The following is a 27,359-nucleotide window of genomic DNA, read 5'->3' as shown; positions in this document are numbered from 1 at the left end:
GGTATCTTTTGGTCGTTTTCATTTAGTACTGATAATGTGGATGCTGAGTGACCTAAAGAATATTTGGAAGTCTCTCAGTGGCCTGTGTTCCATATGTTTAGAAAGTTATGGATTACTTAGTGAGCATGACAAAAATAAACTTTTTTTCACTTCAAATTGCAAAATTTAATGAAAGGGCATTTCTGCAATGTAGCTTACACAGTTCACAAATTATAAGAAGGATCTCAGTGAGCATCAGTCAGAGCAAAACTCTTCTGCATGCAGGCAATTTATTTTATTCTAATAATATACTCTGCGTCATTGCTGCGTATGTGCATGCGTATATGGAATATGAGTATGTGCACACATGCTCATATCACCATCAACATGTAACCTAGATAAGAGTGTTACCTCATATAGAGCTAATCTGGAAAAGATCATGTTCTCGAGGAGATTGTGACAGGGCTAGGCCTTTTGTCCCATAGATTTGAGAAACTGCAGAACAAAGAATCTTTTACTGCATCTTATCAGTCTTTACTGTGAGTTATGTCCAGCTCTGTTTCCTGTACCGTGCTTAAAGTATTAAACTCTCTACACTGATCTTTAATTTATTAATATTTACATCATGAGTAAATTGAAAGAAATGCTGAGTATTTCCTTTCTTTTTGCTTAGTCAGCAGAAAATAATAGTTTGCCCCTATATCCTACTCACATAATTTTTTAATGATGTTCAGAACAGTTCTGCAAGTTTGTGACTGTGGTTTTCTTTTCAATCATATTGTCATTATACATAAAAGAGTTCAGTATTCTGCATATGTAAGTGAACTCTTAACGTGAACCTTTACTTCAAACTTCCTTTTAAAAATAAAGGAATTCTAATCTCTTAATATAATCTAAAGTCTTTATCAGCCACAAATATCACACAGCTATCTTTGTATTGAAATGAGAACCTATTTCAGGTAGTAGCTGATGACTTTTTTTTACATCAGTATTATGCAAAAACTACTTAAAAGAAACCTTCTATGTGCATTACTATTATGCCATACATAGAAATACTTTTAGATTCAAATTTATCAGGGACATAGAAAATTGGGATACTGCAGAATCACAGAATCACAGAATAGTAGGGGTTGGATACATACGAGATAATTAATTTGGTCAGTAGTAATCAGGAGCCATGATCCAGAGTTTTTGTTTTTCTTTTGGTTAGGTTTTGTTTTAATAACAATCTGTAGTAAATGCACCTGAAAGAGACAGTGATCAATATCTTGCAGTTTATATTGTATTATCTTCCATGCTGAGCAATAGGTAAATGTTTTCAACAATTTTAATCTGAATTTGAGAAGTGATAGAAAATATTTTGTTAACTCCTGTTATAATCAGTATTTAGAGAAAGTTTTTCACACTTCTTTGGGGTGATGGTGGTACTTTCCATACACCTAGTGCATTTGGTCTCTTATGTGGACAGGAAACTGAATGGACGATGATAATCTCATACAGAACAATACGCCAGACACCAGGAAAATTTTTAGTGATGGAAACCATGGTACTCTACACAGGAGCCACACAAATTAGATTCTTCCACAAGTTCCTTGCCAGAATGATAGCAGTTTCCAGACTTAGGTCTGATGTACGTGAGTGCATATTCTATACAGTGTCTTAGAAAATTCTCAGAGCAAACCATCTTCCATTTGGTTTTGTACAAAGTAGCAGCACTAAGTTTCTTCCTGAATCTTGTTAATCCCCTTTTCCCCCTAAGTTTCTTCATTCTCTGTGCCCCCTTATTGTAAACTATTTTGGATTTCTCTATTTCAGATTTTTTTTTCTGTCTGTATGTAGAAAATACTTCAAGTTAGTAACAAAGAAAATGGGTGAGACAACTGATATCTTGAAGCAACACTGCTCACTTTAATGCCAAAGGAAAACAAGTGGAGAGAAGTACAAATAATGAACAAAATCCAGTGCAGTGTTTTCTAAAGGGAACATTTTGCTCTCTATGTAAATAGGTTCCAATTGTAAGACATGGATCCAAAACAAAATAATACCTCTTTAAAACAAGATGCTGAAACAAGCTTAGTGAATTCTAAATAGCAAATGAAATCCTTCACATAAATTCCCTGTTTACATCAGTGCCTGAAAGAGGAATTTGGAAGACTTTCTCGTCTGGGGAAAAAAAATAATCATATTAAAATGAAGGTTTAAAAAGTAAGCAGGAGAGATCTTCTCATGTTTAGAAAGTGAGTTTTATATTTCAACTTAGAACATGATACTGTTTAATTTTACACAGAATACTTTTTAATGTGCATTTAATTATACCTGTGAGATTATTTGTTGAAGGCACCATAAGCCAAATGAAAGCAAAGATACTAGACTATAAAACAAACTATGACTACAAAATGACAACTAGCATTTTTAACCTGTGTGAATTTGGAAAGGATTTGTGCTCTTTATCGGAGTGATTCCTTTGCACATCTGCAATTTAAGAAATTCACGTATAACTTTTTTCAGTGTGAGCATTGTTGTATTCTGTTTTATAAGTCTGACATCCTAGAAAGCTGAATGGTTGAATATTTAAGAAATGCAGTATATTGGCCATATATTCATATATAGGCACTGAAAGTGCTTGGTAATTTGATTTTTGGTCTACTGTTTGTGCTAGAAGAATCTCAGCCTCATCATTTTTCTTCCAAATGGGCAGGGATGTTTATGGAATTAGTATGTAAACTCTCAGTAGCCAGGAGTAAACAGTTCTCATTGCTTTTAACAGTGAAGGTACTGGCTAGCTTGTAAGGACTACTGAGTCTCCCCTGTGCTCACCCATAATGGCTCAAAGTTGGGCGTTATGGAATTAAGAGGTTTTGGGGAGGTAGGAGGAAATAAGTCTTAAAATATGTACAGTGGAAACAAAGTAAAGCTCATGTTTTTAGTTACTGTTTGCTATTCAACATTTGTTTTCTCTGGATTTTGACATGAAATTAAAGAGAAAAACATTAGGTGTTCAGAATGATGATAGTGACTTTGAAACAGCCTCCTCTGCTGTGATGGAGGTGCAAGGAAAGGAGCCCCAAAATGCCTAAAAAGGTCTGTGACATGTCCACTAAAGGAAGTAGTATGTTTGATGCTTCTCCTTGGCCCATAGAAACTATTCTGTAAATACATATTGTAATAAGGGTTTCATATTTTTGTGAGGAGGGTACAGAGCTAGTGAGCAGCCTTTTTACTTAGCCTAATACCATAGCAACCTGATAGATTTCCAGCAGAAGTGCATATGGGAGTTAATGCTAGTCTTTGTGAAGTTAGCTCACTTTCAGAGAAAGAAGTGTGCATAGCTACTGTGGACTTGACAGTATAGTACAGCGAATACTACATAGGTTGCCCTAAAAGTAATGCTTCCTACTTATTTTCATGCAATCTACAACAGATGCATAGAGTGCAATAACATTGTTTGATAGAGAAAATTCTCATCTACACAATACAATTTTTCAACATAATCGTCACCATTATCCACGTATTTTTACCAATGACACAGTGGTAACACCCACTGTTCAGAGATCATCAAGAATGTCAGTGGGTGCAGTTTTTTCCACGTGTAGGAATTAAGTGGCATTTCTGCTTCATATTGCACTTCAATATCCAACACCATTTGTTAGACTGGTACCTTTGCTGCCATCTGTCACACAGCAACAAAATGTAACAACATGTTGTTGGGAAGGTTCAACATCTACTGCCATACTGTCATCATCTGTGTCTGATGTTGTGGACTGATATAATAAAATAGGAGACATTACTTTCAGAGCAACCCTCATATATGGCTGTGTTAAACTCATTCAGTATTTTTAAACCATGGAGTAGAATACTGCTCGCACAAAAGGTGAGAAATTATTTAGTGGTCTTGTTTGAAAGAATATGGCTGTGGAAGGGACAGTTTTCTCTATTTCTGACAGACTGTAAGGGTAATCTGCATCTTGCTTAATTTAATTTTAAACTACCAGAGGAAAAATCTAGGCATGCAATTTCTGCTGTTTTCTTTCCCTAGAGGAAAGAATTGATGCATCAAACTCTACATAATTGTCTGACATCTTTGTTATGCAGCGGAATAAAGATACATATGATGAGAAATCAGCGTTTGTATACAGTTTTAATAACATAAATTTTAAAATCATAAGATCTCTAAAATACTTTTTCAAAATCAAATTTATTCATAATGAAAAAACTTTCACTGAGATACTTGAGTGCAAAACTTTAAAAGTTGTGTGTACCAGGGAGTTTAATTAAAATTCTGCTCACTGGTTTATCAGAAATAACAGTTGACAGCATCTAACTGAGAGTTTCATCTTTTCTGTAAAAGCATGTAGAATTTCAAAATTCTCTCTTGCTTTCCAGTTAGGACTCCTCAATTACTTCCTTAGATATAGTAGTCTAATATTTGGGAAACTTGTTAAAGAAGATTTGTAGTTGATTTCTACATAAGATCTTTGGAAGTCCAGGCCCTTTCTCTGTTTTCATTCACTTGTTTTAGTTTTCTAACACTAGTTAAAAGAATAAGAGGAATACAAGAACTGCACAAATCTCCACATATCTCATGGATAAAGGAAAAAAATAAAAAAAAATAAGAAGGAGGATGAGAAGTCATTGTGAATTACTGGTCTGGTGCAATACATCTGCTCCCCTCCCTTCCTCTCCCCTCTACTCTCTTGAACAAAACCATAAATATAATTAGAAGTATTTGATGTACACTTGATGTACTTAATGACACAACCCTGAGCTATAGTCAAAACAAGATTTGAATTGAAACTCCTCTCCTTATGGAAAAGTGCAGAACTATAATATTCAATTATTATTTTGCACTTTAGATATTTAAAATTAACATTTGTAGTAGCATTTTTACCTTGTCAATATGAATTTTTAATGAATGCATTCTAAATGAAATTTATACTGGTAAAGGGAAGCCTTTCATCCTGATATACGTTGATATCGGTATTCATCAGTAACAAATTGCTGTTCTTGTTCATACCATATAAGTATTAAGAACATAATCATTCTTATTTAGACTAGTTCTGTACCCCCCCACTCCCCCTGTTGTTTATTTACTCTTGAAATAGAAGAGGAGAGATTTAGATTAGATGTTGGGAGGAAATTTTTTACTCACAGGGTTTTGAGGTGCTGGAACAGGATGTCTGGAGAACCTGTGGACATCCTATGCCGGGGGACATTTAAGACCACATCGATGAGGCCCTGGGCAGCCTCATCTAGTGGGTGGCAACCCTGCCCACAGCAGAGGGGGTAGAGCTAGGTGAAATCCTATCCAACCTGAAACATTCTGTGATTTTATGATTCTGTGAACATAATAAACAAAATTTTCATCTCACACGTGAGTGAATTCACTGGACAATTAAATATGGAAGATACAATTAGTCTTTTTTTTCTCTCTACCATGACGTATATAATTGTGGAAGTTAATTTTGTTGTTTTCAAAATTAAGATAGATATTTCAACGATTTCATGTTTTTCAGAACTGGACATCTGCTTTTTTATTCATGTTAGGCTTTAAATTTTCTAGTCTCAAAGTACATGCAATTTCCTTTCACCTCTTTTTATCCTTAAGTCTTTCATGGGTGAGTACTTGATGGAATTTAATATCTACATCCTTCTTTAGTAATTTGCTTTAGGTTTTCTCACTGTCTCAGTCTCCTTCCAATAAACACAGGAAAGATAATTCCTGTTTAGCAAGAGGGTTTAATTGTCCTGCATTCTTTCTCAACATCTGTGCTTGCATGATGTGAGGATATCTGTATTCACACTGACCTGAACTTAATTTTACTTAACATATTTTCTCCGTCACTACAGCCAAATCTTCTCCAGCTCTCTTCCTCCATTTCTGATATTTACCCATAGTGCTGAGTCCTCTTCTCCTTCCTTCACTGTACTGTGTTAAGAAACTGATTTGGATTCAGTATTCATGAATGTTACTTCCCTGTTTTCACAAACACCGATAATTAACACTAAGGCTCAATTATTACCATTATGGGAGTGTCATACTGATGCTCATAGTTTTCCAATGGTTCTCATTCAAATTTGAAGCATTTTAAAAGCTTTTCAAACATTCATATATCTTCATTTGCTTTGCTTCTCATCCAGTTCCTTTAACACCTGTTTCTTCCTTCCTACAATGTCATGCCTGCTGTTGTGAAAATATGTTCTTCTGCATACTTGTGTGAGAAAGCCCACTTGCATTTCTCCTTCTAATCAAACTTTAGTTGCCTTTAAAAATTTATTCTAAAACTCATGTTTTATTTTAAACTGAAAAAAAAAGTTTTCAATGGCTTATATTTGCTTTCTCTAATGCTATTTTAGAGGAATGTAACACTGCATACTTCTGTCTGCTTTGCAATTCTAATGCATACATTTTTAATAATACAGAAAATACGGAATGGATTGCTATTGTTTTGACTCCAGCTCTGGGTTGTATTACTGAAGTCTATATCAAATACTTACAGTGATGTTTAAGGTTCCATTCTGCATGGAAACAGAAGTAGTTTGCATGATACTGAAAATACCATATTTTGGCAGGAGTGCCTCCTTTGTGATAGCCCTGCAGTGTGCGCTTTTACATTTGCTCATGTCTTTCCAAACTTACCTTCTAAAAGTCAATATTGCAACAGGAGAAGAGATAAAGCATAGAGATTGAGAGCGTTTTCAGGCACTCAATAAATCACTGGAGCACTTCAGCCAAGGGTGCTGATACAGCCTAACAAGAATATGGGACTACCAAATTACAGTGCATGTGCACACAGCACTTTTATGAAAGTGAGTCAATAGGAAAGGGTTTGAGAGGGCTATTTCAGATAAAGTTAGAAGATGATCTGAAACACAAATTGAGTCTTTTTCTTCTCTCGTCTTTACTTTTAACATTTCTAAAGGGCCAAAACCAAGAGTAAGATTACAAATATGGATTTAGAAAGAAGTCTTTATCAGCAGCAAAATTTTGTAGGAATAATAATAAGAACAGTTAGATGAATCCAATTTGTAATTGTATTGTATTCACCTAATAGAATTTTAGCCATGCATATATGGGCATCTTGAAAGAATCACAGGTGCTTTCAGGTCATTTCTTAGGAGGCATTTGCAGCAAACTCATCAGGTTCTTTGTAGGATTTGTTTTCTTTAAAGTTTGACTGGAGACATGCATCACAGTCTTACAGAGATTTCTCAGAGCTCTGGCATCTTGCTTGTACAGTTTATGCACTTCACATCTTGTCTTCCATAGAATTGGTAGCAGAGTATTCCTTGTCAAAAACAGTTGAAGTTTTTGTGCAATCTGCATTGTGAAATAACATCTTGTGCATTGCAGAGACCATCCTATTGTGCATCTTACAACTATTGTGCATCTTACAACCTGTCTTTGCATCCATTACACCATCAGTATCAAAGTCACCACTTCTGAGCGCGTTGCAGAATTTTCAGAGTATGAAGAAACTGAATGAAAATCTTTATTTCCTGAAAAATAAACAAATAAATAAATAAATAAAGCCAAACAGCCTTTTTCAAAGGTAATGAACTAGTTATGCTACTTGATAGGGTATTGGGACAACCCAAAAAACAGCTTATTAAATTTGCAAAAAGGAAAGTAAGCTTCTGTTTTTCTTTTTTTTTTTTCCATTCTAATCAGAGCAATAAAATATAGATGTATAGGTAGCTGTTTCCTATTCAGTCTATTTGACCCATGTGATCTCTTATAAAGCCTTTTACATATTTTCTCTTGACTTGACTTTCATAGCTTAAGAACTATTTGCCTCTTTCTTCAGGAGAATGATATTAAAGCTGTTTTTCTGCATCCTTCGACCCTGCTTTTTCTAGGTATTTCATTGTTTAAATCGTTCCAGTGGCTTCTAGATGTTTGTTCACTTGCTATGTTTAATGTACATAAGTGATGGATCTCCATTACTTGATTTTATAAGTTTTCATAGATTTTTAAGGAGATTAGTTGTCTTTTTTTTTTTCTTTTTTTAGTTAAGTAATTATTCCCATCCTAAATTCTTTAAGTGCTGTAAATTTAAACATAGCTTCGATTAGAAATTGAAAAATGAAGTTATATTTCCTGCATTTTATGTAATTTTCCATTTTAAGTATTAAGGAAATGTTAGATGGGGAATTACTTCTTTTGTTTATTTCCTGAGGATGACATATTAAAATGCAAGCTTATTTGAAATTCTGCTTAGTCTAAAAAGCAATTGATTTTTTTCAGCAATTGACAGATGGAAGATCTTGCCATGTCTGTCTGAAGTGAATAATAGAACCTGCATACTTTCCTGTTACAGTAACTATACATTTAAATCCTAGTTTTATAAGTGCAGTCTTTTAGTGATAGATATGCAGATTTAAAACAAAAAACAAACAAACAAAAAAAACCCCTATAAACTATGATGCTTAATGAGGTGGTAAGGCACATCTTGTTTTCAAAGAAATCATGAATCACTGAAATGTCTCACAGGTTTCAAAAAAGGACAAATCATTTATTTTACATATACTGAGAACTTTCTATGTTGAGCCTACCTTAACTTTTATTTTTGTAGCTTCATGTAGTCTGTCCCTTCTCTGATAACAATAATGACAAACTCTTTTTTCTCTTTACTCATTTGCAATTTCCTCTTTTCAGTTATTGGATTTTGAAATCTGGCACTCTGTAGTTGATTATAGTAATTGTTCTGCCAGTGACAGAGGCTGTATGGTGTGGTTGACATCCTGGAGGGAAGGAATGCAATCCAGAGGGATCTTGACAATTTTGAGAAGTCAGCCTTTGTGAACCTAAGTTCAGCAAGGCAAGGTGCAAGGTCCTGTAAATGAGTCAGGGCATTTTCAAGCCCAACTACAGGCTGGGTGGAGAATGGATTGAGAGCAAGCCTGATGTGGAGTTGGAAGTGGTGATTAATGAAATCTTCAAGATGAACAAGAGGTGTGTGCTTGTAGCATAGAAAACCAACTGTATCCCGGACTGTGTCAGAAGTGAGACCAGCAGGTCAAGGTATATAATTGTTCCCCTTTGCTCTGTTCTCCTGAGACCTCCACCTGGAGTATTCCATTCAGCTCTAGGGTCTCCAACACAAGAAGGACATAGATTAGTTCAGTGAAGTTCAGAAGAGTAGAATAATAATAGAAATGGTTTATTTTTATTTTTATTTTTGTCTGTGAAGATGAGGCATGTACATTAAATATAAGAAGTTATATTAAAAATAGAGTGTTTTTTCTTGTTTAAATATATACTGTTTATGAAGAGATTCTGTATAATTCTTCTTCGCATATAATATTTGTTTGCTATTAAGGGAAAAGTTTCAACAAGCTCTTTCAACATCTTATCATTGAATTTCATCAAAGCTGATTCACATGGGAAGAAAGAGGGTGTTTGGGGAGTGGAGGAGTATTTATTTAAGTAAATACCTACACAGGCTTTATTTTCATCTCCTTAAGTGGGTGAGATGGCATTCACTAGTTAATAGGTAGTTTTCTTGCTGGCAGATTTTTTCTAAGAAAATATAAGAGCATACATGAACACTGAATAATGATGCAGCACTCAAGTGTGCAAATAGAATTATGACAGATTTTAATGTGAGATTAAAATAATATACTTAGTCTTTTTCAACGTTAATAAATTACATATTCATGATAGAAAACAGATGAAACAGTTGAGACAATGAAGATCTTTTATTTTTTGCCAAAAAAGGAACATCTGTACACTGCTAGAGAGACTTTTAAAGATGATGATATTATATTGGTTTATCTGCTATGGACCCGGGGATTTATATAAATTAAAACAGGGCAACTATTATTTCACATTCCTCATACACACATTTAGAACATTTTGAATATCTTAGTTTAAGTCTCTGTTACTTCCCTATTCAATCTAATTATTTTGTCCAGTGTAAAATTCAGTGAGTTCATTTCTTGTTACAGTATAGTCAGTCATAGACCAGGTGTTACAGTTTTCATTTGAAGATTACATGAATTAGAAAATTAGAAGAACCAAAACATTGAAACATTGTACAAATATTTCAAGACAAACTGTGCTGCTTTTAACAGATTTTATTTTCCATTTCTCTTGTGATAACCTAACAACAGGCGTCAATACAGTCAGTAGTATTTATAAATGCATTTTATAATGGAAAACATTCAACCAAACAGATATTTATTATTTCATTATTTTTATGTGTATATTTCCATTCAGTTTGAATGATCTAGATAGACTTTGGTGGTTACAGAAAGTTCTTAAATAGTGTTGTTTGTTTTATCACATATATTTGTTCATATACAGCTTTTATTTATGTATAAATTCTAACTCAGGTGCACATCCAGAAGAGAACAAAATCATGTATTCAAAATATTTACAGCAAATACTGTAACTTTGGCAGAACAAACTGTGGCCTTAAACTATTTTATGTATAGAACTTCCAGTTGGTCAGTGTGATTTCCAACAGCAGTATTTGTCTATTAGGTGTGTATTTTGCCATTATGACTACTGATTTCCATGGAATGATAGATCCAGTATATTGTCAGGTTATTAAATCAGTGGTCTATATTTGGAATTGTCTTGGCCTGGTGATGATATGGAGATGGATTGTGTGAGGAATTAAATTCTGCATTTGACAGATACATGCAAGCATCATACTGTTAAGATGAAATTTAGATAGGAAAGAAAAAATAGATTTCTATGCCTTTTTTTGGTAAGAATAAATTAAATTATTCATCTGCATATTGCATGTCCCCAAAATGAGTGAATGAGAAGGTTCAATGTGGGTTACAAAGTCTTTTTATATTTAAAAGACTAATTGTTAAAATTTAAGAAACAATTTCCTAGTAAGTTGTATGATAACAAAATTTAGTTTAGTATTTTGTAAAATAATTCTTGTTTTGTTTTTTAAATTATTTACAAAAATAAAATCTGGTAATTACTGAAATAATTATATACAGATACTTATAATTTCAGCTTCACACCTTATGGGCCCGTACGTTAGAGAGTTTTCCTGGTTAGCTTTGTTCATTGGAGAATTCTGTATTCACATATTCCCTGTAAAATAGAAGCACCTACACAGAGTTGTGTAGATAGATGTACCCTCCTTAGAGCTGTAGATAAATATTCAAGAATTCTTTACACTGGTGATGTTTCACAATGCAGTTTTAAAAATGATTGTATCCTAGTCAGCAAATTTATGATTTCAGATACTTCCTCCTGCATTCATCATAGAAAAAAGTGATAGCGATATATAGAGACATATGTGCACAAAAGTGGGAAGTTAAGCAAGCCTCTCTCTACCCTATACTTTTATTCACTGTCAGAATCATTTGTTGAAGATTCAGTTGTGATTCCATCTTATGCCTTAAATGACATCTTCATTTTGCTTTCATAGATCAGAGGCCCACATTGTCTTTTATATCTCAATTTCATAGTTAGCTCTATCATTCCCTCTTTGCTATACCTCCCTACAAAACATGATGATGATTGATCATTTTTGGATGAATGCAGTCATACAGATCTGATTTTGAAGGGTATCTTGGCTGTATTAACAAAGGCAAACAGTGTTCTAAAGCCATTTTGAGCAAGTTAAATTTGAATGAACCAGAACAGAATTGCAGGAATATAATCAAAATACATGTTTATCATAACTATGTGGTATCTTCTCTGTTAGCAGTTCCAAGCAGTAGAAGACAAGTATTCTGATAACTTATTTTTATTATATAATGTGACAGTTTGTTTCTAACTAATTCAGTTAAGAACTGTCTAACTGTAAAGTCGTTTCACAATGATGAGAGAGAACATATATATATATTTCTCTCGTGACATTTGCTCTTGTGGCTCTTGTTCTGAAGTGCTTTTCTTCTTTCATGTACATGCTGAGGTAAGCAGCTGTTTGCCCTTCTTCAGCACTTGTGATTGAAACATTATTTTACAGAAAAGCAGGAGAGACTATCTTGCCATGAAATGAAAAGTGAAGTTTGTACATTTTAACTGTCTTGAGGGACTGCTTCCAGTTCGCTCTCATCTGCCTGACTGTAGTAACTGTTTAATGTTATACCAATACAATACAGTATGACAACCATCAAATCTTAACAGCAGATTTTATTGTTCTCAGCATTCTGTGGCTGAAAAGTTGGAAAATGAAGATAAGATTGGGAAGGCCTTAGCTATGCTTCAGGTTTTAATGGAGGCTGGATATTGAATGAGATTTGATATTATTCCCAATGAAATTATAGTGAAACTAGTATTAATATGCATACAGTTTTATCAGCTTAGACTAGCTTCAGAGACTTACATCAAAGGGTACTGTCCCTTTCCTGACAATTGTTGCAGCTAATTTCTAAAACTAGTATGTCTGCATCTAAACTTAGCTAAAGGTGAATTTCAGAATAAAAGTATTATTAAGGGCATCAAGCTCTGCTTGTAAAGAAAACAAGATTCTTTCAAGAATCTTTCTTACATCTGCATGTGTAACAGTGCCACAGCAGTTCTCTTCCAGAAGTACTATGTGAATACGTACCTCAGAAATGTGAGTAAATTCTACCTCCACAAAGCAGTTCTGCTTCAGCATACCAGACACCTTTTTGGGTTCTGTTGATTCTATGTACCTTTTGACTCCCCACTAGCTGGAGTGGAATGCAGTATCTGGCATTTATAGTTTCTCCTTAGCTGAACCAAACTGAAGAAAAAAGAAAAAGTACCTTCTTTGTCTCTGATAACTGCTGTGTCAAAGCCTTACTCAACAAAATAACTGTAGGTCAGACCTGCAGATGTGAGAAACAACAGTATTGATTAACAAGAGTTTAAGAAGCCCTTATTGCAATGAAAAATCTTCAAATGGAATTTCAAAATAAGAGAAGATATGTGCTCACTGTCTATAAATTACCATGTTATGACATTCATGTCTAAAGTGAAAACCATCTACTGTTGTTAATACTGCTTAAAAACAAAATGTGCGTGAGAATATATCATGCTCTAGAGTTTTACTCTAAGTAATGCAAAATACAGCTGCTGTAACTGAAATAATGACACATTACTAATGTGCACTCCTTCTCTTAGCCATACAAATGAAAGAACATAAAAAATGACATTCACAGCACCGGTGTGTTTTGACATCAGTCTCTGTTCACATGAGTAGCCCCACTGACTTAATGGATCTATTCATGTCAAAAAAGATTTCTCATGTGACGATGGTTTGCAGGGTTGCTCCCGGGTTCTAAAAAAGACTTCTATAGTTGTACAAATCACTAAATAACAGAATTATGTTGTTTCTTACTACATAAGCCTTTGATTTCAGTGATTCCATATTCTGAACCAGGTTGGAACTAATTTCTTAAGGCTTACATAGGACAAAAACGTATAAGTAGTAAAGAATGCCCATGGACGTTAGTGACTGAGCTCTTGGAAAATTGAAAAAAAAAAATCCTTTTTTGCCTTATAAATGAGATCCATATGTATTTATTGTTTCCCAATACAATTAATCTTCATGACAAATGACACATCAGTGTACAGAGAATAATTATTAATTAACTTCTTGTACTGTTGCTGTATTTCTTGCATATTGAGGGGGGCAGCAAGTACGGGAAGTAAGAGTATCTAGGTATATTCCAGTGAAATTTCTTGAGTGCATAAAAAGAACAGGAGAAACAGAGATCATAAACTGCCAGGAGGCAGATATTTAGGAGACTATGAGCTGTGCTCTGAAGTTCAGCTTTTTTTGGTAATAAATTAAGTTTTAAGAATATGAAATTAAAATTTCAAAAACACACTGTAAATCTTGTTTTCCAAGACTCTTTGTTATTGATCTAACTCATTGGATTAACACTGTTGATCTGAAAGTTGGCATCAGTGAAAGCCAGTAGAAAGACTTGATAGATTTAGTAGGACTTTTGTTAGATCGATGTTTTACTAACAATACTGACTGATTAAACCCTTTGTTAGAAAAACAAAGATCACAGTTGCAGCATTGCAATTTCAGAGTGTAAAGTTAGATGTTTATTCTTGTGTCTTGCATTTGTAATGTATGTTTGTTTGTTTGTTCTAATGTAGTAGCTTAACACAGAATCCAACTTGCTATATTAAAAAAATATCTAAGTGAAGGAGAGGGATCACGAGGAGTAAATATTTTTTCTCCCAAAATACCAACAAGTATATGTATTATGTTCTGTATGATACATTTGTCTATGTTTTTGTGGAAAACTGAGTGTTGCTTGTTTGCATTGCTAATTTAGCAAATAATCAAGTAAGATTTCTCTCTTTTCTAGTGTGTACTTTAAATTATATTGTATGCTGGAAATATATGCATACAATTATTTCCTCCAATCTGGAATGATATACTGCTAAGATTTTTGTGAACTGGTTTTAAAAATAACAATGCTATATGAGGTGCTAGAGAATTTTTTTATATCTGTGCCATAATATGACCAGCTAGAGTGCTCCTCACCATAACACAAGCATACTATGAAGATTTCATAGTTTCAGTTTTCTGGTTTTGGAAGGAAAGAAGCTGGCCAACACTATGCCAGTGGTAACAGAAGCCTTTGATCTGAGTCTGTAAAAGCATCTGAATATTTTTCCCACTTTGTAGTCATCTTCATAGGTAGTACTTTGTGCTATACTTGTGGACTATATCACAAGCTGAAATAAATAAAATAAATAAATAAACCAAAGCAAACCTGCTACCATCAGCAGAAGACAACAGATGCCTTGGTGGGAAATGAATTTTGAACTGAAAATTAATACAATGAATGGTAGAGCTATAACATGTGGAATATAGAGAGAATTAAAAAGGGGAAATTGCTCTTTCTACTGAGCAAGCTTTTTGGCATATTTTTATTCATGCATTTGATAACACTGTTATCCTAACATTGTTCTGCCTGTAAAGCTTTTCCAACCGTAATATGTGAGAGCTTTGTTTTTCCCTTCACTATGATGGCTCTGTCCTTTGGTATTTTTCATAGCTTGACATGAGGCAGTAATGGTTCTATTAGCTGCACTGTATCTGCTGAGCTAGCTGTTTTCAGGGAACATGTCATCACCAATGCCTTTCTGCAGTTTCCTTATTAGCATGTGCCCTTTACTGACTCTGCAGGAGCTATCACCTAGAATTAAATATTTTCTGCTAGATCTGTCCTTACTCTGTGCAAAATGATTATAACCCATGATGCCACCCTCTTGCTGACAGTCAAATACCACTGAGATTACAATAAAATTGTTCCACATTTAAATATCATACTAGCCTGACATACTGACTATTGATAATAGGAAATGTTTGAAAAAAAAAAAACATATATATGTCCTTTCAGTTCAGTAACTGGTGATGAAGATTTGAGAAGAAAAATGTGGATACTTATTAAAATGATCATATCAGCTATGCTGTAATAGTTGTGATAACTATAATAATAGCAAATGTGAAGCATACCAATATCTTTTATCTTCATTAAGACTGATAATAAGGAGTAGAATTTGCCAGTGCAGGAACTGCACTTGTCAAGAAAGAAAACCTATGTGCTGACTATTTTTAACATTTTTTTTTTTATGGAGAAAAAGGAAGCACTGTAGTTTTCATTGTTGATTTGAATACAGACATTCTTTCTCTTTGGTACGTTTGTCTTCCATTCAAATTGTATTCCTGCAGAGATATCATAAATCACTGTATTTTATACATTGCTTCTGATTTTAGGGAGCTACTGAGACTTATTGCACCGATTTTTCCTGGAAGTCGGTTTCTTGTTGAAACCACAGAAGTAGTAATCTCTTTATATTCCACTGACAAAACTGAATGGATGAAGAATAAATAAATAAATAGTTTTTAAACTTAGACCAGTTTCTCCCATCCATTCTTCTGCACATAGAATGTTTCTCAAAGCTTTGCATACAGAGCTATATTCACATTTAAATCATACTAACGTTAGTCTGAAATCAAGTTACACAAGCTGAATGATTGGGTTGTGAAATTAAGCTTGACAGCAAGACTGTTTGAATTTCATCTATGCCATATACAGTTTAAAGTAGTTTGAATGTGGCTTTCCTTCCTCACAAGACTTACATAAATGCTATGTAGGAGACTTGGACTGGAGCAAGATAATCCACATCTTATTAGTTAGAGAAAGCTGATGAGCAACTGTTCATTAAATCAACAGTAACAACAGCTCTGGGACCACCTTGAAGTTTAGAGAGGTCTATTCTGCAGAAGAATCCCTGTGAGATAGCCCCAGAGGAATCACTGTTACCTGCTTCATGTGAAGTATACTCAGAGCTCCTCCTTGCTTGGGCATATTGGTATGCAGTGTGGAATTTCATGGTTCTGTGGTATAGCATTAAAAACAGATTGGATCATTATTGAAGTCCTTTAAAAATGCTATGAAATCATTTATAGTCTATGTGAATGCTGTGTGTAGTATATTTGGAAGGCCTTTGTGTTAGAGCTAGAGTTGTGTGGCCTTTTCACCAAATAATCCTGTGGATCTGGGGCTGGTGTGAGTTAGTCTTTTGTATGTGAATTGATGTGAACAGCAATGGATCTAACTCTGCCTGCAGGCAGGCACTGACAGAAGTTGGCAGCTGCCTTCCCATTATGCTTTCTGGCAGCTACCAGCACATGTCTTCCAAGTGTTTGGGAATATACGTTTAAGTGTACACTTATTTATTTAACTGTGCTTGTTTTATGTATCATTTGTGGATGTGTGAACTACCGGTTATTTATAGAGCAGACCTGGTCTCAGGATATCTTAACAGGATCTGGTGTAAGTCCAAAAAGTGGGCATGTATTATTTATGGTCTCAAATTATTTCTTCTGCTGCGTAAAGCAATGGAGTATGTGCACTGTATTGAACCAGTAGTGAGAAACGCATTACTGAGAAATCCTGGGAACTGACATTGGTCCTGAGGGCCCAAAACATTTGGGCTGTACGTTCCCACTCAAGCAAGGATAAAATCTATACCAAAGAAAAAAGCTGAAGAAGCTAGAATAAGGAATAGTGTTTGCAGCCAAATTACTCAAAGGGAACATGAAAGCATACTAGTCCAGCATTTTGTCACCTAAATGTAGATGACTATCCAAGTCAGGTAACTTAACATCTATGTAAGTGACTCCTGTTATTTCTGTCAAGCTGCCAGTTTTCCCTATACATGAGATGTGTAAGATTTAGTACAAATAGAAATGGTTAACAAATCATGTACTTATAAGAAATTGAATTAGTTCTGAGTTTATGCTATCAGTCACATATTTGTTAGTCTTCTGTGTGTATTTTTTTTCAGATTCCCAAAGCAAAGGCTTCCTGGAGATAAAGAATGCAATGCATACTGCATAATTATTGAGTGATAACAAACCTTCTGCTTCCTTTGGACATTTACTAAATCTCTCTTGCCTGGTAGAAGCAGCAACAAGGTCCATCCAGTATATAACATATTTGAAGAAGTATTACCACTGTTTGTTATTGATGATTTCCTCTTTATTTTTTTTCCTTTAAAACACATGAAATACTCCAACTATATGAGTGATTTCACACCCTTCCTTATGCCTATTGAAATAATTTAATATAAAATAAAAAATCAAAACAAGCTGCTGTTGATTATATAAGTTTATCTCTGACAAATGATAAGAAGTAGAATTGTGTCAACTGATTAAAGTTGCTTTGCTTTGTAGTCTACTCATTTGTTTCATATTCTTGCACTGTTGCTAATAGTAGCAGTTACAAAATAGCTACTCAGAACTTTCATCTACTAAAACATCCTGCTTGCAGATATGTTACTAGCAAAATCTTCAGGTGCTGAACATTTACTACTCTATTCATAATTAGTAATACTGAATGCCGTTTTCCATTTAAATTTAGGAGTACTGCTGAGGTTCAATTTATCAAACCATCAGTTTTAAAGTGTAAGTGTATTTTTAATTCTTTCTGTATTTAAGACTTTAAGCATGCAGATCAATGTCTTTCTGCCTGAGAAGAGTGGAGCAGAAATTGTGATTTTGTATTATTAGAGATTTTAAAACAATAAGATCTGATCAGAAGGAACTTATGTACATTACTCAGAATATTACATAATTTCCATAGCAGACAATCTATTTCACAACTTTCGTTTTGCTGCGTAGTTTCCATTTGAAGCTTTTGAATTTTAAGTAGCTCATAACTACAAATCAGCTTATGACTACTGCATTCCAGATGTATATACAGTGTGTATACAATGTTTCTAATCCTATTTAACATACCTAAAACCAACTTTGTGGATAGCTTCTTACTTTTCAGAATTTCTCACATTTTACAGGTTACTTTTTGATGATACCTTTTACTGAGAGTAATTTAACTGAGTTAAATAAAAATGATTTATGTTCTAATGTTCTAATGATTATAGTGGAACTTGTCCTTCCAGTGGCAGAGGGGTTACTAACATGATCTTCAAGGTTTCTTCAACCCTATTCAGTGATACTACAACTGAAATCTAACCTATACAATAATTTATTTTAGTAATGAAGTATTATTTGGAAAGAATTTGAATCCTGAATATTTGGGTTACTATTGTATATTTCGAAGTCCAAATCTTATGAAAAAAGAAGCAGTTTTATTATCATAATGAAGATATTTTATTTCTGAAGTGGTGAATATTTCTAGCCCTAAGAGAGGGAATTTTGTCAGATAGCACATTTCTAAAATGAAACAAATGCATCAGTATGTGTGTGTATAATCTACACACTTCATATATACACATTTTGCATCCTTCATTAATTTCCGGCATCATGCTCTATGAAAGAAAACACGGGGAAAGGAAGCACTAGTAATACAATCAGCTTACATTCTGCCAAATGTTCAATAGCAAGGTAGCAGCTTGGTGGCTGCAGTGTATCTGTGATTGAGTATTGGCCCTAGTTCAAAGAACTGTAACATGAGTCAGTAAAGCAAAACAGACCATTTATTAATATATTTTTCACTCTGTTTTGAAGTTACTCTTAACATGGGAAAGAGTAGTTTCAGTAGCTCTTGTTTCTTCTTTTTTAAAGCATACCAAATGCAAAATATTAAAACCAAGCAATATAAAATACATGCAGTTATGCAAAAGGTGATTTGTCATTTCTGTAATCAGCTTTACATTTTCCATTTTGTTAGTATCTCTCTTTCCAGTAAATTTTGTTGATCTATAAAATAAAACTGGTATTCTTCTGCACTATTATTCTTATCTCTGTCTAATTCTAATCTCTGTCTTATCTCTGTCCTAAGGAGGGACAGTGTTGTTTTAGTACATTATGGTACACATTAAGTTGTTGAGCTGATCTGTTTGTCTAATTTGTCCTTATGCTAATTATATATTTTTTAAAGTGGCATTCCAAAAAGTGATTTGAAAAGTATGACCTTGATGTCAGACAGTGTTCATTATTTCAGTGTTACCTCAATTTGGTATTGAAGTACCTCATGTCTGGAGCTTTTGCTTGTGTACCTATATCATGAACGTTATAAAACACACAGGTGGAACTGAACATACCACAGCTGAAGTGTGGACATTTTGTAGTGAAGTCTCACCTAATTCACATCAAGTTTTCATTTTCTACTATATAAATTACAACTAATGCATAAGTTCAGGATTTATGACTGGAAAGGTTCAGATAATCAATGTTCTGTGAGAACTGCACCTTGTTTCTGCAGGTGGCAAAAGTGGGAGTAGATTGTTTTGCTCTGTCACTCACATATTGTCAGGGGATTATATCATCTGCCAGTTTATGCTTTTGGTAATAAGACCATCCTGATTAATGTGTCCATTTTTATGGTTCTGTTTTTCAATAAGATTCAAAAGGTCTCAGTGTTTTACTTCAGTGCATCTTGGAGCTGATTGTAACTGACATACTTTAGGTACACTGGGTTCATCTGCCTTAATGCACAGGGATCTTCTCAGCTATTTGACATAAATGTTAAATCTTTAAGCTGCAGAAAATAAAATAAAATTCAGTGCAACCTATACTGCAGGGGCAAGCAATCAGAGAGGAAAGCCTCTTCTTTAAACATTTTGTGAATTTTCTGCATGAGCATTCTTTATGTAGTGTGATCAATGGTGGTAAATGTGGTAAAGAAATGAGCAGAAAGAAAAGGAAAATAAGAAAGTCCCAGAGGAAACTGTGAATTCATCTTGATTAGGTGGATTTAGATGTAACTGAAGTGCTCTTGTTATTGGTAACTACCTGCAATGAGAAGTTACGCTCCTACAGCTTCCCATTAGGACACTAGTCACTGTGGGAGCTGTCCAGTTTCATATTAGACAGTAACAATAGTAGATAAGCATGTGGAGAAGGGGACAGTAATTAAAAGTAAGCCTTCTCATCACCGAGCAATTTTTTTTTAACATGCTAACTTCTAAAGAATATATTAACTTGTGATTTTCTTGGACTTCTAGGTGTTTTTTTTTTTGTTTGTTTGTTGTTTTTTTTTTAATGAAAGAATATTCATGTAATATTAAGAAAAAAAAACCAAAATTAAATGAAATACAGATAATTATAGGAAATTCAGGAATTGGCAGCAATTGTCAATAGGAATAACTTCTGAACAATTGAGAAAGGCAGATATTTTTATTAAAAAGTCTTGTCTCCTTTGAGTTTTTTGTTTTGTTTTGTTTTTTTTTTTACTCTGAAACTTACACCATGGAAACTTATCCATCTTTTTAAGATTGTATTTCTGAATCTTTTTTTCTTTGTTTTTACCTTCTTATCTAGCTAATGATCAGTATTACCTGAAATTAGCAATCTTTTTTCCTGTGAACAGTTAAATGAAAATAAATAAAATTTTACACCTTTCTAAGAAGTTATTTTTGTTATCTACAAACTGATGTATCCTCGTACTCAAATCATTAAATTATTAACTTAAAAAAAACCAAATTAACCTTCACTGAGTTTCACCAAATAACATTTAAAAGTTAACATAATCAAATTTGATTTAATTTCTCATCAAAATAAGCTGTAGAATAGATAAATTAATCAAGAGTTGGGAGAAAGAGAGTAAATACTGCAAATACTGCACTGACATACTTAAATGTCTCTTGAAAACATTCTGTATCTTGTCACTTCTGAAGGAAAATATGTCTTCTCAGCATCTGAGCAGCTTCACCAATATATATTAGTTGACAGTATGAATGTGGAAAATATACAAGAATTGAAAAGCTTTGTGATAGACAAAACATTTGTTTCTGAACTTTGTACAGTGAAACAAAAAATATATGATTAAATAAAATTATATATGTATATTCTTCACAAAATTGAGATCATATGTTTCAGATTTTGTTCTTATTCAATACAGTAAAATTTCAATATATTTAAATTTAATATTAACAATTTTTCACATTTTTTCTGGTATTTTCCTTACTATAGATTGGAATGTTAAACAAAATATCCTAAGAGATGTTTTAATCTAATTAATCAGTGTGGATTTTTTTTAATTTCTCTATTTATTTGCAGTTTTAATTGGTCATCTGCAGTTTTAACAAGTCATTACTTTGCATGTCTTTCCTCGACAACCAACCAGTGTTATCTCTGCAATACATTTTACTTAACATGTGTGTTTTAACAAAAAAAAAAAACCAAAAAAAACTTCCTGCACAACAAGATGCTCTTACTGTCAAAATCATTTGGGTTGATTCTTGCATTCTTAGTCACTTTACTCTGTAAGAATCTTATCTGCTTCACTCTGAAAGGATTCTGAAAAATAAGTCTGCTGCTCCGATTTTAAATGTATGAAAAAGTCTCTGAAAAATTTAAAAAATGAAATGAATCATTAACACTAGGAATTGAATTATAATTCATCTAGATTTTCATCAAAAGTAAGCACAATAAAGGACACTTAAGACTTTGAGCAACCTTGGCATGTATTTTAAAACGTACTGCAGAGACAGCAGTAAATAAAACTTCCAAAAAAAGCAGCACTCTTCTGTCCTCCCACTCTCTAACACCCCATTTAATTTCTAGTCATAAGACCCATGCACCTCCATCACACCTTCCCACGAGATATCCTACCCGTTACTGCCTCAGTCAGCTTACACAGATGGACTTTGTAACATACACGAAATGTCAACAGTTTATGGCTATTTTAGACCTTGGCAAGGAGCAGCATTCCAGAGGAAAAGTCCCTTGTGAAGAATGTTTTGCCAGCAGCTCTGCAGTCTTTTATAAAGGGGGAAATTGAGTTTGAGGGCATCTGCTGGTGTCAACAACAGCAATGTAAATTGTCTAGACAAATGCTGACCACAACTTGGATCAGCATTTTTGCACAAAATTTGTCTACTATATCATTGAAATGAGGCACAATATATAACAGTTTGTTATTTATTGAGAAAAATAGTCTCATTTTTTATAATGACCTTCCTTTACCCATACTTTGATTACAACCAGCTGCTTTAGATTGAGTTTAATGGATCATTCAGTTTTGCTTAGCATTTCCATATATTTTAATATTGAGCACAAATTAATGATTAATTGATTAAAATAATAAACTCTTCCAGTCATTTACATTTTCTCTGGGGTGTTATTGTGTCCACTGATCAGTTTTATACTTTCTGCTGTTTCCTCATTGTAATGCAATTTGTGGTCATTGTGAAATTGTGCTAAATCACATTCCACAATATACTAGTATTTTTTAATTTGCAATAAAATAGAAAATATACAATTGAATGAGGCTGTGATCTTTCACAGATATGTATAAATTTTACTGAAATTGTTAAAAATGTTCTCCTTAATTCACACATGTAAGACTCAGTTATTTCTAATACCTTCCAAAGGTTTCGCTCAAAATGTTAAGCACTTTAAGTTTTAATTACTATATTTCTAGTGGCTACAAACTGCATTATGAAATATGAATTTTAAGGTAAAAGGAGTAAAATGCCAATAACTTGGTGTTGGATGCTTTAAAATGTTGGTCTTTTATAGTGCAAAATAGTGCTTTCATTTTTGCACACACAAAAATCATAAATGGTACTATAATGGACTGTGTATTATTGAGAAGCAATAATTGCCCATTATTTCACATGAAGCATTAAAATATAAATTCTACATATGTGTTCAAGGTGGAAGTGTATTTTGAATCATGAAATTATTTGCCACTATTCCAATAAGATCAATTTGAGATTCTCTTAATTGGAAACAAAGTCAAAGAAGGAAATATCTCAAATAATTCTACTGCTAGAGAAGGGAAAGACCAGCCTACCTGATTATTTGCAGAGAAAACCAGGCTTTTGTCAGGCATCATCTTCAACATTTGGAAGTGAATCCAGACAAGTGCCATCCAAATTATTAGTGGACAACATGGTGTGGCAAAAAATGAGAGAGTGAAAGAACAAAATGTTCAGGCAAGAAAAGGTCCTGTGATACTATTTTAAAATATATAATAGGCAGATAAGCTGGATTCTTCTCAAGGGCAAACACTGGTGAGGAAGGGGGCAAAGCACACAAGATGTAATGAGAGGAATTCCAATGAGATATTGTGAAGAAAAATGTCATCACCACAATGGTCAAGCAGTGCCACAAATTGGACAGAGAGGTTCTAGAGTCTCTGTTCTTTGAAACATTACTGGGGAAGGCCTTGAGCCACCTTTTAAGCTTTTCAGTTGTCCCAGGCTGGGAAAGGAGTATGATCTGAAGAGGTTCCAGAGAATGATCCTAGCTAAATCATTGTATGATTCACTGTGCAATATACGTATGTGTATACTTCATATACACTTAATATAATATGTGTATACTTCATATTACTTCATATCACTGTGCAATACACTTCAGTTAGTGTTCACAACAACACAGACACAAGCTCTCTGGAAAGATGAAATTTATAGATAGGCTTTTCAGCTCATATGAAATTGGCATAGCTTATTTGAAGTCATTGAAGCTTAACTAATTTAGTGTTGGTGAGGATCTGCTCTTGTATCCTTTAAAATTTAATTTGTGGGTCGAAGTGTTTAATCTAAAGGCTTCAGAAGTATTGTGTTCTCATCATGGTGTAAAGTTATCATGCTGTTCCACATCTGTCTTTCAACTATAGAAGCTGGAATTTACCCATGAAGAAATATGATAACCTCCTAATGGCTTATTTCCCCAAAGTCTCAAATTTTTTAAAAGAATAAGGTTTCAGATCTCGCTGATGTTCTCTTTTGACATTTCCAGGCCATACTTTCTCCTGACTTATAACCTATTGATTTAATAGGAAATGAGCTTGACCCAGGGTTTCTCTACATCAGATGATTAGATAAATTTATTATCCCTCTTACCTCTTCCTTTTTTTTTTTTTTTGGTCTCAGAATAAACTTTTATTTATTGCCATTTCAGTAGTATGAAACGCAGATCAATGGTGAATCAAATTCTGACTTTTTTTTTAAAGAGGAATACTTTAGCTTCTCCATTTCTCTATTAGGGAGAATATATCAAACCAGGAAGGAAGAACTACCAGGGAAAAATGCATTTTTAGTATTTTCTTTGCCATTGTCACTGAAAGATAATGACTACAGCACTAAGTTACCTGGGCAAACAAATAATTAAACTGATAAAAGGTTTCACTTTAATTCTGTTAGAGCACTGTGTTGATGCCAAACATTGGAAATAATTTCAGTACTGAAACAATAATTAAAGTATTTTAATCAACTCATTCAGATTTTTATTGTGTTATGCCAAAGATCCATGCATGTTTTGGGACATTACTTTTGTGCAGGCCATTACCACACAGTTACCAGACATTTGTACACATAAGTGGATACATATACTAATTAGCTCAGAAAGTTTAGTGAATGTATGGCTTGCCTGTGAGCGTGTAAGAGTGCTCATGAAATTCAAGTCTTGCAGTATTGAAAGCAGATCATTAAATTGTCAAACATTAGGATTCACCCAACATAAAAGCAGAAGAATAAGTCTCATCATTTTTATAGTCATAGTTTCAGTCTATCTACATAAAAAGTCATAACATAAGAAACTCCAAATAAGAAATATCTCAGTTCTCAAAATCTAATTAAAAATTAATAAATTCTGTGGAAACTGATGATACCAGAAAAATGCTGATACCATTTCACTCCAGTCCCTGATATGGAATGACGAGAACCTCTGGAGTGATAGTATCTTTCAGCTTCCTTCCTGACAAACGAGAATGTCCTTAAGGATGTCTGCAGAAGGTGCAAAGTATAAAAGGAAAGCAGAATTTTCAAACAGATTTTCTGCTTTCTTAAAAGTAGAGGGAATTAGTTGAGACAATTCCTAGCTTTTAAACAAAATTCAGTTCATATGCATAAGAAATGACAGTAGAAAAAATTGTGTCAAGTCCAGTTCCCTTTTTGAAGCATATGCAAAATCCCATTTGCCGAAGTCATCAAATAAGATCTTAAAGCTATTGTTTTGCTGACTATTCTGAGTGGAAATAACTTAATTTTTTTGAAGATTTATAAACTTCTGTTCTGATTTCTAAGTTTTCTTGATGGTTAGTTTGCAACTGTCTAGGGCTTTGGAGCAAACAGATTTTTTTTGTGGGTGTTTTTATTTTTTATTCTTATTTCTTTTTCTTATTAGCTTTTCTCCTCTCTTGTTTCCTTGATATTTACAGATCAAATATTTTCATGTTAATATTTACAGTTTAAATGTTTTCAGATTTTATATAAAGTAAGTCTTCTGACTCCGATACACACAATTGCATTGAAAAGATTTATTTGAATGACCCTGCAATATGCTTTTTTTGCCTGATTTTGAAACAGTCTGAGGTTTGCGTGATGTAGAAGTGGAATTTTTGATTTCTTAATTTGACTTCTTCATCTCATTAGATTTCTTAAAGTTTATGTAAATGGGAGTCAAAAATCATGCTGCAGTCATGAGAATAATGAATTCAGGAAATGCTATTTTATATTTCAGGATTCTGTTTTAGCTGATTCAGAGCTTGACACATAAACTACCCCGTTTCTCTTTAAGAAATGTAGATTTGCTTGTGGTCTACTGAAATACTAAAAGAAAACCTTTTGATTGAATTAGCATTAACTAAGGACATAGAATTTATCCATGCTTTTATGGAAAAAATAAATAAACCAATATGCTATAGCTTATGAACAATGAAGTCCAAAGCTCCTCATTTTGCAAGTCATTATCAATTTCAGAGACAGGTAATTGCAACTTTGGTCTTTTTGTTTATAGCAGGAACACCTGACAATAATTACACCATCATCAGCAATTTCTCTACTGAAATTATTTCAGTTGTAGTAGCTCAGATGAAAGACTGCAATTTAGCACAACTAATTCAAGTGTTCTTGAGAATGAGAAATTGTATTAAAAATGTATGTCCAGATTTTCCATTCTGTGATTTGATTGTTTTCCACTTTAACTGAGACTATAGACGGTTTTGATGTTCGTAACTTCAATAAAAATTAGTCCATGTACTGGAATCAATTTATTAAAAATGCATCTGTGTTAGAGAGAGATAGAGACTTGGTGGTGGAAGTTTGCTGATTGAGAACAAAACTGCATGCTAAGGAGAGGTCTCTTTAAACATCGTGCCAAAAAGTTTTAAGAATTATTTTGAATTCTTACAATTGATGTTACAGGTGACCTTAGTGTTTACTGTAACGTGAATTCTATTTCACACATGAGGCCTTCAGTTTCCTTTTTTCTGAAATTCTTTCTGCTTCTTCTTTTCCTCCAGTTATTACTGTAGCAGAGTGCCCTTGTAAAGAAGTCCATAAAACGCAGTTGGTTATATCCATTTCTAGGTGAAATTTGGCATTCCGCTTATCTTAGGAGTATAGTAGATTTGTGTATTTTTCCCCTGCTTAGTTTTTCTTCTCTGCATTTCTGTTTGTTTAATTAGAAACAATATTTTGAATAACCAAATTTGTTTCTCCCACTGAAAAAATTTTTGACCTTACAATGGTAAGATTAAGAAGCAGTGGACCTCTACCTCTTTTCCTACACAGCTTTAAGACAAATAATAATATTTCTGTGTTTATGGCAACAGTTTACAGGCTGGTTTGGCCTGGTTCCATGACTAATGGGGGACCCCACTGACCCATGCCCTGGGGAAGGGGAATTGGGAGAAGGAGAGGGCAGGGAGATGGACCTAAAAACAAAATAGTGGCAACAATCTGAGGAGGAAACTAATTAACTATATAAGATATTGGAATGTAAAATAACAATATAATACAATGTAATTGGAATTGAAGCTAATAAATTAAATAAATTAAATAAAGGGAGAGAGAGAGTGTCCAAAAACAAAGGTCTTAAGCAAAAGCTGAAGGTGGTACAGCTAGGGACTCTCCATTGCTGAGATGGACAGCAAAAGAAGTCATCTTCGGACTTCCGTGCATTTTTGTCTTTCCCTCTCAGTGTAAAATGGGAATGCAAAGTCCTCTGGGGTATGTAGTTCTCTTCTGAGAGCCAGGTACCCAGAAA

General features: G+C 33.7%; 1 protein-coding gene across 1 annotated transcript in view; it reads left to right on the top strand.

The window, feature by feature from the left end:
- Positions 1 to 27,359, top strand: part of PCDH7 (protocadherin 7) — a 246,976-nt gene that overhangs the window by 61,511 nt on the left and 158,106 nt on the right. The window lies entirely within an intron of this gene.

The sequence above is a fragment of the Cyrtonyx montezumae genome, unplaced genomic scaffold (assembly GCF_038088225.1).
Source record: "Cyrtonyx montezumae isolate F1298 unplaced genomic scaffold, pur_monq_1.0 scaffold_2, whole genome shotgun sequence".
Classification (NCBI taxonomy): Eukaryota; Metazoa; Chordata; class Aves; order Galliformes; family Odontophoridae; genus Cyrtonyx; species Cyrtonyx montezumae.
Note: the sequence above shows the minus strand (reverse complement) of the source record. Positions and strands in the feature narration are given on the sequence as shown.